This window comes from Cyanistes caeruleus, unplaced genomic scaffold, assembly GCF_971803275.1.
Source record: "Cyanistes caeruleus unplaced genomic scaffold, bCyaCae1.hap1.1 HAP1_SCAFFOLD_65, whole genome shotgun sequence".
In the NCBI taxonomy this organism is placed as follows: domain Eukaryota; kingdom Metazoa; phylum Chordata; class Aves; order Passeriformes; family Paridae; genus Cyanistes; species Cyanistes caeruleus.
In genome coordinates, this window is record NW_028255884.1 from 4,026,640 (window position 1) to 4,042,145 (window position 15,506).

The window sequence follows — 15,506 nt, forward strand, 5'->3', positions numbered from 1 at the left end:
CCGCCTGTTAGTTTACTTTCATTAAGTCTGCTTGTTCACCTTCGTTGAGTTTAGAGTTGGTTTGCCCCAGTTACTCCCCACTATCCCGATATAGTTTGTTCCCAGTTGCCTGTCATTGTAAACCTCTCCCCTCTTTCCAGATTGTTCCCCATCCATCACTTTGGTCCTACCCCCAAGCCCTATCAGTCTATGTACACCACACCTTTTGTTCTGGTTCCTTCCCTGCTCATCACCCCTTACTCGATGCCCTATTGGTTGTATGGCTATCCTCCCTCCCCCAAGTCCCTACCAGTGGATTTGTGTATTGTAACCCCTTCCCACAACACCTCCCCTGCTGCAATATTATTGGTTGTTGTATGAGCCGCCCACGGGCTTTAAAACCTGGCGCACAGAGGTGCCCAGGGTCTCGGCTCGGACTTTCTCCTCGAGATCCCAGCCCTGTCCCTCATCGCCTTCTCCCTGCACCTGCTAGAATAAACTTGTTCCTGGGAAATTGGAGGACTCCGAGCACTCTCCCTTTACTGCACCTCGTGTCGCCCTGCATACTATAGAGCCCAAGCCCAAAGGAGCTCTAGAGGTTCCAGGTCGAGCCACACAGTGCTCACCTGGTTCCCCACTCCTGCCGCTGACGCTTGGCACAAGCTAGCCGGGGCGTGAAGGGCCGAGCGGGCAGCAACAGCTGGGAATTTTTCTTTCTCTGGAGCAGTAAATTAGGATGTTGATGGGCCCCCCTTCTCTGCTCGCTCTGACCCTCCTGCCCCAGCCTCGCTCGGTTCCATTCACGTTCCTCCTGTCAGGAACACTCTCCACACAGATCATGGCTCGGATTCCTTGGATCCTCAGCACTGTTTTTCCTTGGATTTTAGCCAGGGCTGTCCCTGGTTTTGGGGCAGGCTGGAGCGTGTGGAGCTTTCTGCAGCCACCGTTAGGGGTGTGTGTCTCCCTTTTCCCCAGCAATTTCCCTCTGTCTTCCCATTACCGACGTTTCTCCTCTCCACCTCTTCCAGCTCCATGCCATGTTGACAGGAGCTTGGAAAGAGCAGGAAAACAGAAACAAGCTCCACAGTGAATTCCTGGAAGAAAAATCCATCGATGGCAGGGAGGCTGCTGTGGCTCCTTCCTGAAAATCGGGGCTGTTGGGAGCACGGCACAGGGTGTCCCAGGACTTAGAGCTGGACACTGAACCCTCCTGGATCTCCTTGGCACCCATCCCTGGTCAGGATGGTCCTGGATATCCTCCTGGATCTGCCCCAGGACGGTCCCTGCTCCCTGGGGCGGGATGGGATGGGTAGAGGACAAGGAATGAAGGTCAGGAGAAGAGTACAGAGATGCTTCTTGCCACTGCAGCAAGAAATTTGGTGCACTGAAAGCTCAGCTGGAGATGAAGGTGGCCAAAAATGTGAGGCACAATAAAAATTGACTTGTTAAATCCATTAATAAAAAAAAATTAAAAAATAGAAATTACATCGTCCCCTTCCAGGATGTGGATGGTCCCCTGACAAACATGGACACAGACACAGTGCAGGTTTTCTAATGCATTTATTGCCTCTGTCTTCAACACTCATCCATCCCTTCCCAGAGGAAAACACGCATTGTACCAAGGGACACTGCAAAGTCCTTGAAGAGGGCAAGCCCTGCTCAGCAGAAACCAAACCACCCCAGACTGAATCACAGCATTCCCATCTTGAATCCAAACCCAGCACGTGCCAGCTCTTGGGAAGAGAGGAACCCCATGGCAGTCGAAACCAGAGCAGTGGGACAACCATGAGCGCTCTTTGGAATATCCGGATTTATAGAGCGGAGGCTCTGCAGAAGTTGGTGAGCTGCTATGAGAAAATTCTTGCTGTCCCCGCCAGCCATTTCAGGAGAGCTCCCCAGAGACAGAGGAACTTCACCTCCCTTTGTCTCTGGGGGATCTTCTCTGGCACAGGGTAGTGGTTGAAGTTGGTGCCGCTGCAGCGTCCTGGGAGCCAGGGCTTGACACAGGTGGCAGCAGCACTCTTCCTGATGTGTTGCCACTTGCTCCTGGGGAGGATTCATTGCAAGGGGCTGAGCTCCGGTTCTGATTTCCAGGCTTTTCCAGGCCATGTTCATCTTCAGGGATGAGCCAGGGCTGTGATCCCTGAATTGGGTGGGGCCGTGATGTCACAAAGGGGTTAAGCTCTGGTGTGCTGCAGGGCTGTGATGTCACACAGCTGTCCTGGCCACAGCACTGTGACATCACCGCGACAGCCCTATATAAACCGGGCCAGCCCCCGCAGCTGCCAGTGCAGTCGCCATGGGACGTGCCGTAGCCATGGGTGACGGTGGCGTCCTGATGCCTGCCCTTGTCCTGCTGCTGGCCGCTGTGGCTGTCTGCTGGGCCGGTGGCCACTGGAAACCATGGAGGCGGCAGACGAGGAAGCGCCCCAGGGTTAGGCCCAGAGGCCCATGGAGGAACCGAGCAGCCCCTGCAGCTCCCAAATTCTCCAGGCCTCGGGCCACCCCTCGCCGGCGGCCAGGTGCTCCCGCAAGCCCTCTGGAGAGCTCCAGCAGCTGCGGTCCCTGCAGTGGCAGTGGCCCAAGAGCTGCAGGAAGTGATGATCCGGCACTGGGCACACAATGGGACATCTGTGCCGCTCTACTTTGGGATGTGGCAGGCCTTGTGGAAAGAACTGGAGAAGCTGATGAGGTGAGGCCACCTGCCCTGCTGTGGCTCGCCCAGCTTCTCCAGAAGCCGCCATCCCTTCAGGAGGCTGCTCCCAGCAAGATTGGACATCGGTGGGAGAGCCTCAAGCCTTGCAAGGATGGCACAGCAGAGAAGACCCGCCGTCTGTGCAAGAAGCTCAGGCGGTCAGAGAACGTCCATGGTGCCAGGAGCCTCCGCTATCTCTGACAGCCTCCATCCCTCAGAGAGGCTCAGCCAGACCTGTCAGCCTGCAGAAGGTGCAGAGCCCAGGGACAGGTCTCCCAGCTTCCTTGGACCCTTGGACTTCAACAACATGGGCGCATCCCTGGGCACTGACATGGCCAGGGAAAGCCCACAGGTCCAAGTGGAAGCCCAGCCCGATCCAGGGGAGCCATCTCAGGAGCAGGTGGAGGAGCAGCAAGTGTCCTGGAGCCAGCAGCTGCTGGACCACAGCTCCCAGGACACGGTGCTGGACGTGCCAGTTGGCAATAGCCCATGCCTTGTGGAGGAAAAGATTCCCGGGGGACCAGGGAGTTTCCTCTTTCTCCAGGAAGCTGCTCCCATACAGCCACCAAATACCAACGAGGCTTCTGTACCAGCAGGTGAGACCTGAGGAGCTGTCTGAGGCTGCCATGAGGCTCTGGAGGGGCATTCGTAGGCCAGGCCAGGGCTTCTGAGAGCAGCCTAGAAGCAGGTCAGAGCAAGGTGGCTGGCGCTGGCTGGGGCTGCTGCACATGCGGACACTTGGGGGGTTCCTGGCAGCATCAGGCCCTGTGATGGAGGCATTGTCTTCTCCTCACGGCCCAATGGCACCTGTGTTCCACTGGAGATCGTGCTGATGCTGAAGGTGGGCTTTGGCTGCCACAGAATCATCCAGCTCCTAGACTGGTTCCAGCTGCCCGACAGCTTTGTGCTGGTGATGGAGCATCCGGAGCAATCTTGGGATCTCTTGCACATCCTGCTGGAGCAAGAGTTCCTGAGCGAGGAGGCAGCGCGCTGGCTTTTCTGGCAGGTGCTGGAGGCCGTGTGGCACTGCATCGCCTGCGGTGTCCTGCACCAGGACATCAAGCCAGAGAACCTCCTCATCAACCCAGAGACTGGCTAGATGAAGCTGATCGACTTCGGTTGCGGCACCTTCCTCCAGGAGCGGGCCTTCACTCAGTTTGCCGGTGAGCCCAGTGCGCGGGCCCTGCTCCCAGTGCCAGGCACTGCACGGCCCCATTCCCTCCTGGGCCGCAGGGTACGGCATTCAGCCGGCTGCTGGCTGCCCTGTGGCACGGGGCAGGTGCTGTGCCCCAGGAGCCGGCTGCCGGCCCTGCCGACAGAAAGGGGCTGCAAAAGCCGGGCCCCGGCTCCTCGGCTTGGCAGGCCCACAAGGCCTTGGGCTGCTCCGCTGGCGTTGTCAGCCTTGCAGAATGGTTTCTTGGCTTTGGCCCATTGTCAGAGGGAGGCAGGCATGCCTTGGGGGGAAGCTGTGGCCATGGCTGCAGTCCCTGCCTCTGGCAGGAGGCTGGGGCCAGGCTCTGGAAGGCAGCAGCCTGTGCCTGAGCAGCGTCGCCCGTCTCCCCTAGGAACACGCAGGTACTGCCCGCCCGAGTGGATCGGCCTGCGCTGCTACCACGGCAATGGAGCGACCATCTGGTCCCTGGGCGTGCTGCTGTTGGAGATGGTGTGCGGGTTCCTGCCCTTCGAGAATGAGTGTGACACCGTGTTGGGGCAGCTCTTCTTCCCGCAGGAGGTCTCTCCAGGTTGGTACGCGGCCTGAAGCAGGCAGGCTTTGGCAGGTGGCACCGCGCAGCCCAGCCCGGCCCTCCCGCAGCTGCGCTGGGACATCCATGTGCCCTCAAGGGCCGGCTGCAGCAGGTGGCCCGTGGCAGGCTGGGTGTGGCACGCTTGGCTGAAGGAGGGGACGCTTGTCCTGCCGTGCCGCTCTCCCGCCAAGGGCAGCTCCCAGCACACGCAGCGTGGCCCGGCTTCTGCAGGCGCCGGGAGCAGCTGGGCAGGAGCCTTCTGCAAGTGAGCGCCGCTTTCTGCCTTCTCTCCCCAGAGTGCCAACATCTGATCCGCTGGTGTTTGTCCAAGCACCCCATGGACCGGCCAGTGCTGGAGCAGATCTTCTACCACCCTTGGGTGTTGGGCAGGCATTTCTGATGCCTTGGCGCAGCCTCTGCAGCACCCAGTTCCCGTGTCCCACGCAGGACTGAGGGCCCAGGAAATAAAAGAACTCGAAACCCATGGCGGGCTGGGGAGTCTGGTCCTTGTTAGCAACTTCAGCTAAGGGAACCTCTTAGCAAAAGGGGTAATCAGAGTGTTCTCTTCAGCCTTTGTCAAGCTTTTGGTGCCTTTCCTCCAGGTTGTCCCTCAAAATCAGAGGGGGGTGGAGCCTGCACCAGTCCCCCCAAATCGGTGGGAGACAGAGACTTCTCCCAGGCCCTTCAAAACTCACAAATTGCAGATGACACCAAGCTGGCTGCGAGTGGGGATCTGCTGGAGGGCAGGACAAGGAGACACAGCCTTGAGCTGCACCAGGGCAGGTTTAGGCTGGACAATAGGAAGGAGTTCTTTCCAGAAAGGCTGATTGGGAATTGGAATGGGCTGGCCAGGGGGAGGTAGCAGAGTCACTGTCCCTCTCCAGTGGTCTGGGGGAGTGGCATCAATCTGTGCTGATTTTGCTTTAATACAGTTGCTTCAAAATTGCTTCCTGTTACACCCTGAGTGTCTGTGCTGGTTTTGTATTAGTTGATACTTGGTGAGGAGGGAAGAAGCCACCCATGCAAATGATTTTTCTAGGAGGGGGCTGATAAGAGCTTCCTCTGTGCTTAGCAAAACCAACAGCTGGCTGGCTCTGGGAATTGACACCTTATTAAACCATTTAGAAGCTGTATCCTCCTGTGTGAAATCCACATTTTAAAGACAGGCAAGCCCCGGAAAGCTCTCTGTTGTTTCCAGCTGTGAAGAGTTAACTGGGTGCTGGTCAGGCCGGCCCTGCTCCAGCCTGGCCTGCACCGAGCCGGGCTCCGCCAGGCCCCGGGAGCGGCTCTGGGCTGGGCCAGGCCCCTTCACCACGGCCCGCGCGGCCCCAGCGGCTGCCGGGCACAGGGAGGGGAAGCCATCGGCCCGCAGCTGGGATTGAAGGGAGCAGGGGCCTGGGACCAGCCATGTGGGCAGAACAGCCACGACTGTTCTGGCCGGGCCCCCTGAGATCTTGGCACAGCCCCAGCGCTGCCTGAAATCCATCACCGTGACTGCTTTGGCCACTGCCCGGCAGAAACCATCATGAGCATCTGCAGGTCTGGGTGAGATATGAACTCTTTCTGTGCACAGATGAGACCTGCAGACCTCCATCCTCCCCTTGGGTGAGAGGAAAGGACAGAGTGGGAGACTAATGCCACAAGTATGGTAGGCTACACCTGTCTTCATATGTCATTGAATTAGAGAAAAACTCTCTCCAGGGCAAATTATGCAACACTTCGCCTCACAGTCCACCAGTCTTAATTACAATGAGAGGTAGATCCGAATTACAATCAGATTAGAGCAAATCAACATGGTGTGAATGGCAAGAAGAATTTGCTTGTCAACAGATGAATATGTCCCACTCGAGAATGAACAAAATCTGCCTTTCCTTGGAAGAAAGTAGACATGGAGCAATGCAGTATTTGGGTTTTATCCAGTGATAAATGGGGCAAGAAGCTGTAACAACTCACCTGTTTTACAGAACACAAGTACTGATAGAGCCAATAGTGCACCCACATTGAAGGGATCTTCAGGACATTCCTTTATTTCTTAACAAGGAATGGGCAGCAAAATGCTGGCGTTTATCTGAGCTGGAAGCCCTGTTCCTCTCCTGTTTCTCCTTGAGCACACTGTTCTCTGCAGACTTCACTGTGCAGCCCATCAATCCTCTCTTGGCCAACAGCTAAATGGCACGACTACCAAAACACAGGTGCCAGCATCATCACCCCAGCATTATTCCAGCACTGCTTTGCTGGTGCACAGCAGCACAGAATGGCTTGGCTTTGAAGGGACATTTAAAGGCCATCTAGTCCAGTGCCCTGCAGAGAGCAGGGACACCTTTAGATCAGGTTGCTCAGAGCATGAGCTTGAATGTCAGCAGGGATGGATGCCCACCTCTCTGGGCAACCTGTGCCAGGGTTTCAAAACCCACTGTGTAAAAAATGTCTTTCTTATGTCTAGTCTGAATCTACCATCTTTTAGATTGAGAACATTCCCCCTCAGTCTTGTCACAACAGGCCCTACTAAAAATTCTGTCCTGTCTTTTTTACAAGCCCCCTTAAAGTACTGAAAGGTAGCAATCAGGTCTCCGTGGAGCCTTCTCCCTTCCAGGCTGAACACCCCCAGCTATCCCAGCCTGTCTCCAAAGCAGAGGGGCTCCAGCCCTCAGAGCATTTTGTCCCTCCTCTGGACCAGCTCCAACAGGACCATGTCCTTCCTGTGCTGGGCACCCAGAGGTGGATGCAGTACTCCAGGTGAGCTCGCACCAGAGCAGAGGGGTGGTGGAATCACCTCCTTCAAGCTGCTGGGCACCCTCCTTTGGGGGCACATGGCTGGCTCATGTCCAGCCTCTCTCCTTGCAGCAGCCACAAGTCCTTCTCAGCAGGGCTGCTCTCCATCCCTTCATCCCCCAGCCTGTGAGATCAGCTGGGCTGGGACCCTGTCATAGCCCTTGGACAGAGCTGCTGGGCAGGATGAGCTCCCTGGTGAAGGAGGCAGATCCCACTCCCCACACAATCCCACCCTGGCCATGAGGTCACAGAAGGCTCTGGGGTGACAGCAGGCTGAGGTGACAGCAGGCTCTGAGGTCACAGAGGTCCCAGAGCCCCGTGGCTGCCCAGCACCACAAGGACCGAGCAGTCAGTCCTTGACCACGACTGTTGTGGCAGCAGCGGCGGCGGCAGCAGCGGTGCTGACATTGGGACAGCGGTGTCAGGACAGTGGTGGCAGCAAGAGCTGCAGGACTGGCAGTGGGCAAGGCACCATGGCCTTTGCTCTGCGCCTCCTCCTCCTGCTCCTCCTGGCAGTGGCCCTGCCTGACAGGGCTGCCCAGGCTGCTCCGTGGCGAGCAGGGCGAGCAGGTGAGCCGGCAGCCTCAGTCCCCTTTCCCGGGACAGTGCTCCCTTCTCCCTGGGAAGTGTTGGGGATGGTTTTCCCCAGGCCTTTAGGGAGGGTTTCCTCTGTGGGAGGGAGAGAATCCTCAAGGGCCCTCGCAGGTCCTGCTGCCCCTCCAGAGATGTTGCACAGGGCCTGCAAAGAGGGTGGAGAGTGACCAGAGCCAGCCCAGAGCTCCCCAGGCCCCTCTGCAGCTTTGGCCATGTCCATTGACATCGGGCTCCCACAGCCTTACCCATTCACCTTGCAGTGCCCAGTTCCCTAAAACAGAATGGGATCCCAGCACACCATGGAATGGTTCTGATCTGTGCTCCCTTCTAGATTGGGATCGTGACATGGAGTACCTGAAAGCCCTGGCACATAATGGTTTGAGATCCATGGAGAATGTTGGAGGCAAGTTCTCAATGTCCCTTTCTGCACAGAATAATCAGTGTCAAGGTGGCAAGAACTCACTCACGTGCCATTTCCCTTGAGAGTCTGAAGGTTGATGGATTCTGGAAACCTCGCCCTGCTCCCTTCTGGAGCCCTGAGTGATCCCACAGCATTGCTGTCAGTGGGAGGAAGGAGCGTTTAGCTGTCAATCCTCTTCCCATGTTTAATGCCAGTGTCTCCTTCCGTGTGCTCTGTGCAGCCACGGAGAAGAGCAGAGAGGGAAGGGGCCAGGCCCAGGGCTGTGCCCCAGGGCTGTGACTTGTGTGGCTCCTTTCTGGCCCCAGGGAATCTGAGATGCTCCTGCTCCAGCTGCCAAGCCCTGGCCCTGCCTGGGGCTCTGTTCAGAGCTGCTGGCAGCTCCAGGGAGTCCTTTCTCCCCTGACTGCCATGCAAGGGGCTCCTTCCATCCCAGTGTGAGGCCACTGCAGGCACGTGGTCCCCCTGCTCCTGCTCCTGAGTGGAAGGTGGAGAGGAGGGAGTGCCTTGGAGGGCAGCAGTCACCCAGGTGCACTCACTGCCACTCTGGCCTGAAGGAGAAATGGAACTACTTTCCATTAAGGTCCTCCTAGATGGAAGAACCAAGACACAGAAGACAAGAAATCCCTGGAGGCATCCCAACTTCTGGACAAGACGTTGAGTGATCTGGAGAGACGCCGTGGTGGGTCCATGTCCCTCAGCCTTCTCCTGAGACTCAGCAGCCGGGGGCTTTCTCTGCACATCTGGACACACCATGCCCAGCACAGCAGGAAGGGATCCATGGCAGCCTCGCTGCCCTGCTGCTGCTTTCCCAGCCTGCAGGGCTGTTTCCCAGCCTGGCCTGGCTGCAGCATTTCCCCACCCTCTGCAGGAAGGCATTTGGCATCAGCTGACAGGGATCCCAAACTGCACCATGGGTCATAAACAACCTAAGATCCCCTGCAATTTCCCAGTCTTGGGCTATATCGGGTGTAGGGACTGTTTGGAGGAGGGAGGGCCCTGACCCAGCCCAAATAACCTGGCCTTTCCTCTTGATCCTTATCCATGATTTGACAAGTATTGCCTCCTGAAGATACCACCTCACCTAATGGCAAACAGTTCTATCTCATCCAGCTGTCCCTTTTCCTTTCTCAAGTGCTGGAGGAAATGTCTGTGCAGACGATGACATATGCTAGCGGAAGCAATGTCTCTGTGCCAGCTGCTGATGCAGGAAAGGAGGAGATTCCAGGCCCAGACACAGGAGGTAATTGCTGTGCTGGGCTCTCCCTCGGCTGGGCTGTGTGCCAGTAACTCTTCCCCCATGGCTGGCCCTTGCACGGCTGAGCAGCAGCCAAAGCCGGAGGTGCCACGGCTTCCAGGCCTCTGGAGCTCATTCCCAGCCCTTAGGAAAAGGGACTCATTCACCAACATCCATCCCACTGCAGCTGCTCCTGGAGCTGGCCCTAAGCATCCAGAGGCCCAAGGCACAGGAGCAGCCCTGAGCAGGAGCCCTGCCACGAGCCCAGGGCCACAGCCAGCCCTGGCTCCCAACTGGGCAGGGGCTGCACTGGCCCCTGACAGGGCCTGGCTCTGTCCCCTTGGGCTGGGGGAGCTGTCACAGAGCAGGGAGGGTCAGGGGTGGCAGTGGCTGCTCAGGGATGGGTTTGGCCCGTGTCCCTGGAAGGAGCCACTGCCCAAGCAGCTGCACAGCCCCTGGGCTCTGCTCTTGGCCTTCTGGGTTTTATTGGGTGGCACAGCCTGTGCCAAGGGGTGCCAAGGTACCTGCAGGCCCCAGCTCTGGGGGAAACAGAGAACGTCCTGGCCGTATCCAGTGTGCTGCCAGCTCAGCCATGGAGCACAGCAGAGGCTCACGCTGCCCATTGCTCCCACAGAAGCGCTTGGCAAGTCCAATATAAATGCTGAGAATGCACCGAGCACCCCAAGAGTGTTCTGCCCGCAGGATGTGCGCAAGTCCTGCATGATAGGCACTGTAGTGACACTGTTCACAGTGCCCCTTTCCATGGTCTTCTGCTATGTTGGATTCCGGTGGTGGAAGGACAATAAACGGTAAGTTGTTGTTCATCCCCACCCTCCAGCTTCTTGAAAGGCTGCTCATAGTCAGGAGACATTCCCAATGAGGCTGCTGTGGACTTGTGGCTAGTCCTTGGTTGCCCAAAACACTCTGCTGAGAGTTCTGCTGCTGCCCAGGGCTTCCATTGGCCTCTTAATTGCTGGGCCTTGTCCTGGGGAGCCCGCTGGGGCTGCAGCCAGTGCTGGCTGCCACTGAGGCTGCCTGGCCAAGAGCAGCCCCAGGAGCAGCGGGCAGAGGCAAAGCAAGGTGGGCAGGAGAAAGAGCTGGGACGAGATTGTCCTTGAAAGGCAGAGGTGCTCTGGGGCCCGCTCCTGGCCAGGGACCCTGCCCAGAGCCATCCCCTGCTCTCCAGGGCCTTGAGGGGCAGCTGTCCAGCTGGGCCAAGCTGTGCCAGCAGCTCCAGCCGTGCTGGGGAGCCTTGGCAGCTCTGGGCCCTGCTGTGCAGGAGGGTCCCTGTGTGCCAGCAGCAGCTGGGGGCCTCAGCCACCTCTTCTCTCCACAGGAGCGCTGCTGCAGCTCCAGCTTCCCGGCCAAGAAGGCGCGACTCTCCCTCGCCCCCAGGGAGCCCAAAGACTGTCCGGTTTGACAGCTCTCAGACGTGGCCTCAGAAGGAGGAATCGTTCCAGAAAGCAGAACACCAGCACTCCGTGCCTCCCCCACGGCCCCCCAGCCCGGCCGTGAAGCAGAAGCCCCCTGAGATCCCCCCACCTCCTCCCCTCCCGAGCCGGCCACCCTGGTCCAGTTAGGACTGAAAGTGGGCCAGCCACGGCAGGCCTTGGGCCACCAACAGCTTGGGCCATCTGCTCTTGGCTACAGATAACACGTTACCTGTGGGTAACAGCCAGAGGCAGTTTTCCTACTGTTTTACTTTCAACAGGGAAGGGCTGAAGATTCTTCCCATGCCTCGTCTCATCCTTCATTCTTTTGATTTTCATATAGCTAGGTGCTTGCTGAATCTTTTCAAAGAACTTTATTAACACTTCATGTTTTACCCCACCTAGCAAGGGAAAAAAAAAAATAAAAAAATTCCTCAATTTAGACTTCATTTTTACTGTGGTTGAGCCTCTCAGATTTTGAGCAATTGATTTTCCATGGTACTTCTTCCCTTTTCCTTCCTATCTACCAAAAGTTCGTCTGGACAGGAAAATCAACAGAATTACTAAGATTCACCTCAAAACCCAGAAGAGAATCTAGCACAAAATATTCTCCCTGTGTACTGCAAAACAAGAAATATTCAGAGGAAAATACTGTGGGAACTGAGGCTCGTGGAACTCCCAGAATCCTGAGCCTGCAGAGGAGGCAAACAGCCCTGGCAGCGGCTGAGGGGAATTCTCCTCACAGACTCCTCAGAAAGTGTGTCACTTCAGGAGGGGAAAGCTTTTAAACTTTGCCTTACCTTCCTCCTGTGCTAAAATGTAAGGCTCCTCCTGAGAAAATACTGAGCTACAAACAATTCTCTATTCCTCAACAAAGCTACTCAGGTGCTCAACTTAGAGTAAAACTAAATGTGGTCAGAAATTTCCCATCAAAGCCCATTTGCAGAGAAACCCCACCATATGTGAGCAAATATTAATTAGCACCAGTTCACTCTAAAGACTGCTCCTTTTTCATCCCAGAGAGAATATTAGAACCATTTGCTCCTGACAGGACTCCTTGGATGGCCCCCAGACCTGGCTCCTCACCAGGCCTTGCCTGGGCTGTTCATGCAGCCGGGTAGCACCACCTGACTTTGCCACCCTGTTCAGACCTTGGGCATGGCTGGTGCCACCGTCCCCTCTGGTGCCACCGTCCCCTCTGGTGCCACGGTCCTCTCTGGTGCTACAGTCCCCTCTGGTGTCATGGTCCTCTCCTGGCTCGTGGCGTGTCCCTGCTGCTGGAGGAGCCCTGCTCGTGCTGCTGCCGGCGTTCAACAAGGCCGGTGCTACTCCCCAGCCAAAGACGGACTAAAGTCACTGCTTTTGGCAGCTCATTGGAACGAGTTCAACACATCCTCATCTCTATCACAGATAAAAACCCACATACTCCTAAAACCCACATACCAGCAGCATAAAGCCACTTCATCTACAGAGGTGAGGAGGCCTGGGCAAACAGAAGGTCGGCTTTCAAGCACATTGCGTTTTTAATTTAGTGGAAGCACTCAGTTGTTCACAAGCCTTATTTGTCAAACAGGACTGTGCGATGTTATTCTCTTGTTTGTGTTAAAGAGGAGCCAGGGAGAAATTAGCTAAGAAACCAGAAACATTTGAGGCTCAGGCCTGGTGCACAAATGGAGCAGGGTGGCACCTGCCCGCTTTTCCCGCATCCCTTTTCCTGCCGGACAAAGGCGGACGTGGCTCCACTGGGGGCACCATGGAAAGGGTTCTGATCTGTGCTCCCGTCTAGATTGAGATCAGAACATGGATTATCTGGAAGCCCTGGCACATGGCAGATTGAGATCCATGGAGAATGCTGGAGGCAAGTTCTCAGTGTCCCTTTCCACACAGAACAATCAGTGTCAATGTGGCAAGGGCTCACTCACATCCATTGCCTCCTGAAGATGCCACCTCCTGTAATGGTTAACAGTTCTTATTGTTGTGGTGTGTTTTGTTTGAGTGGTTTCTCCCATTATTCCCCTAAGTCATTGGTTTGCTCCTAGTTTGTATCCTCCTACCCACCTATCAAATCCTGCCTCAAGCCCACCCCTTGTTTTCTCATGTTCCCCATCTGTCATTACACCCATTTGTCAGTCTTCCCTTAGGCCAGCCTCCTACCTGAGCCACCCCTCTGGAAATCCCCTGATCTCCAATGCCCCATTGGCCCATGTGACCCACTCTGCTCCCCTTGTTTCCCCTATTGTATTGTTGAATGGAACCTTCCACTCCTCCCACAGCTTCTTCCTATTGGTTAAAATTTTGTACCCTCCCTCTGGCCTCCCCCATATAAAAAGCCCCACACACAGTTGTGTTCTCAGTCTTCAGTTCCTGGGCCCTCCAGTGGAGTAAAAGCCTTTGGAACCCATACTGGAGGTCTCCTCCTCATCCTTGTCTCCACCATGTGCCTACCAATATCCTTGTGCCGTGGAGCATTTGCTCTAAGCCGCACCTTGGGTCACCCCGCTGCCGAGTGTCACGATCCCCTAACACAAGTGGGAGTCGTGAGAGGTTCGTTTGAGCTGAGAGTGCAAAAAGGACCCCAGGGGATTTCAGTTTAAATCACAACAGCAATAATGCATCTTTATTTTAGTGCCAGCAGCAAGGGTTATGTGATAGAGGAGAGGGGGAGAGAGAGAAGGAGAGAGGGAGAGAGGGGTAAAGAGCCAATGTAAAGAGAGAAAAGAGGGGGTTATAGCTACCAACAGACGAGATGGGGTCGCCGGTGTCTTCTTCCATGGGGAGATCTCTCTCGAAGAAAGTAACTTGGATAAGTCACTTTTACAGTCTGTTTCAAAGCAAGGGGCAGCTGGCCAAGAGGTGGGGAAATTCCCAGGCTATTGTGATGAGACCCCTTGCTCTGGGAAGCAGGTGTAAGGTACAGAACAGGCCGCTCCTTACAAGTCCCTGCTCAGCAGCAGGAATGAAGGCAGTGTACCTTGACAGCACAACAAGCACACCTGCAAACCATCACCTGGCAAGCTTCCACCTCAACCAGGCCAGAACCCCTGCACAAATTCCCTTGGGGTCTTCAGGGTCTTGGTCTCTGTTTTTGTGATGGTTGTGAGGCAGATGAGGGAAACTTCAGACTGTCTCTTACACCCTAGTAACCCCAAATGACACCAATGAACCCAAATTACCACAAATAACCCCAAATTACTCTAAAGGACCCCTCTGACCCCTCACCTGACCCCAAATTACCCAAATGACCCCACAGCTGACCCCACAGGGCACGGACATTTACCCCTTGCTGAACTTGGTCCTAAACAACCCTGAATCCTTCAAAAATCCCCAAATGTTTGACCGTGGGAACTTCCTGGACGAGCAGGGTTGGTTCCAGCATAATGAGACCTTCTCAGCTGGTGGGCACCCCAAAACCCCCAAAAATCCCATAAATCCTTGGGGTGGGGTTCTAAATCCTTCTGGAATCCCAAAAATCCCCAAATTCCTTTGGGGTGGGGCCCTAAATTCTTTTGGAATCCCAAAAATCCCATAAATCCTTTGTGGAGGGGTCCTACATCCTTTTGGGATCCCCTAAATCCCATAAATCCTCGGGGTGGGTACTCCAGACCCATTTGGGACCCCCACCCCTGAAACCCCCAGACCATTTGGGGACCCCAATCCCAAAGCTCCCAGACCCTTCAGGGACCCCCCAGACTCTGAAGCTCCCAGACCCTTTAGAATCCCCTAGGCTCTTTTGGGATCCCCAACTACTGAAACCCCCAGCCCCTTTTGGGACCCCCAGCCCCTTTTGGGACCCCCTGACCCTTTAGACACTCCCACCCCTTTTGGGACCCCTAGGCCCTTTTGGGACCCCCTGACCCTTTAGAGATCCCCACCCCTTTTGGGACCCCCATCCCTTTGGGACCCCCAGCCCCTTTGGGACCCCAGCCCCTCTGGAGACTCCCACCCCTTTTGAGACCCCGGACACTTTGTGGTGGGGCGGTGCTGACGCCCCCTCCCCACAGGGCAGCGGCTGTGCCTGGGGGAGGCGCTGGTGTGGGCAGAGCTGTTCCTGTTCCTGACCTCGCTGCTGCAGCGCCTGCGGCCGCGACCCCCGGCACCCCCCGAGGAGCTGCCCACGGCCCCCCTGGAGAGCGGCTGTGCCAACATCCTGCCCCGCTTCCATCCCCTCCTGCTGCCCCAATGAGACCCCTCCCAAATTCCAGACTGCTCCCCAAATTCAGGAACTGCCCCGGGACCGGGACCCTTCCTCATGGCTGGAAAATCTCCCCCCAGATCCTCCCCAGATTCCACTCCCAACATCCCCCTCGCTTCCAGCTCAGGATGGTGCCCTGATGAGACCTCTCCTCAAATCGCACTCCTGAGATGCCTCCCCATCGCTGGAAAATCTCCCCAAATCCAACCCAAACCCTGCCCCAAAATCGGGAATCCCACTTGAGACCCCTCCCCAAATTCAGGCCTCCCCAAAGTGCCCCTCCTCAGTGGGATCAGGACCCCTCCCCATCAATGGAAATTCCCCCAAACCAAAAAAATTCTCCCCAAATCCCCCTTACCAAAATCAGAACCTCCCCCAGGACCCCTGAATTTCCCCCTAAAACCACCAAATTCCTCCCCCAAAATCCCAAAATTCCTCACAAAT

At 56.2% G+C, this 15,506-nt stretch overlaps 1 protein-coding gene across 1 annotated transcript in view; it reads left to right on the forward strand.

The window, feature by feature from the left end:
• The window catches only part of LOC147647224 (uncharacterized), a 188,401-nt gene that overhangs the window by 53,840 nt on the left and 119,055 nt on the right, over positions 1–15,506 (forward strand). The window lies entirely within an intron of this gene.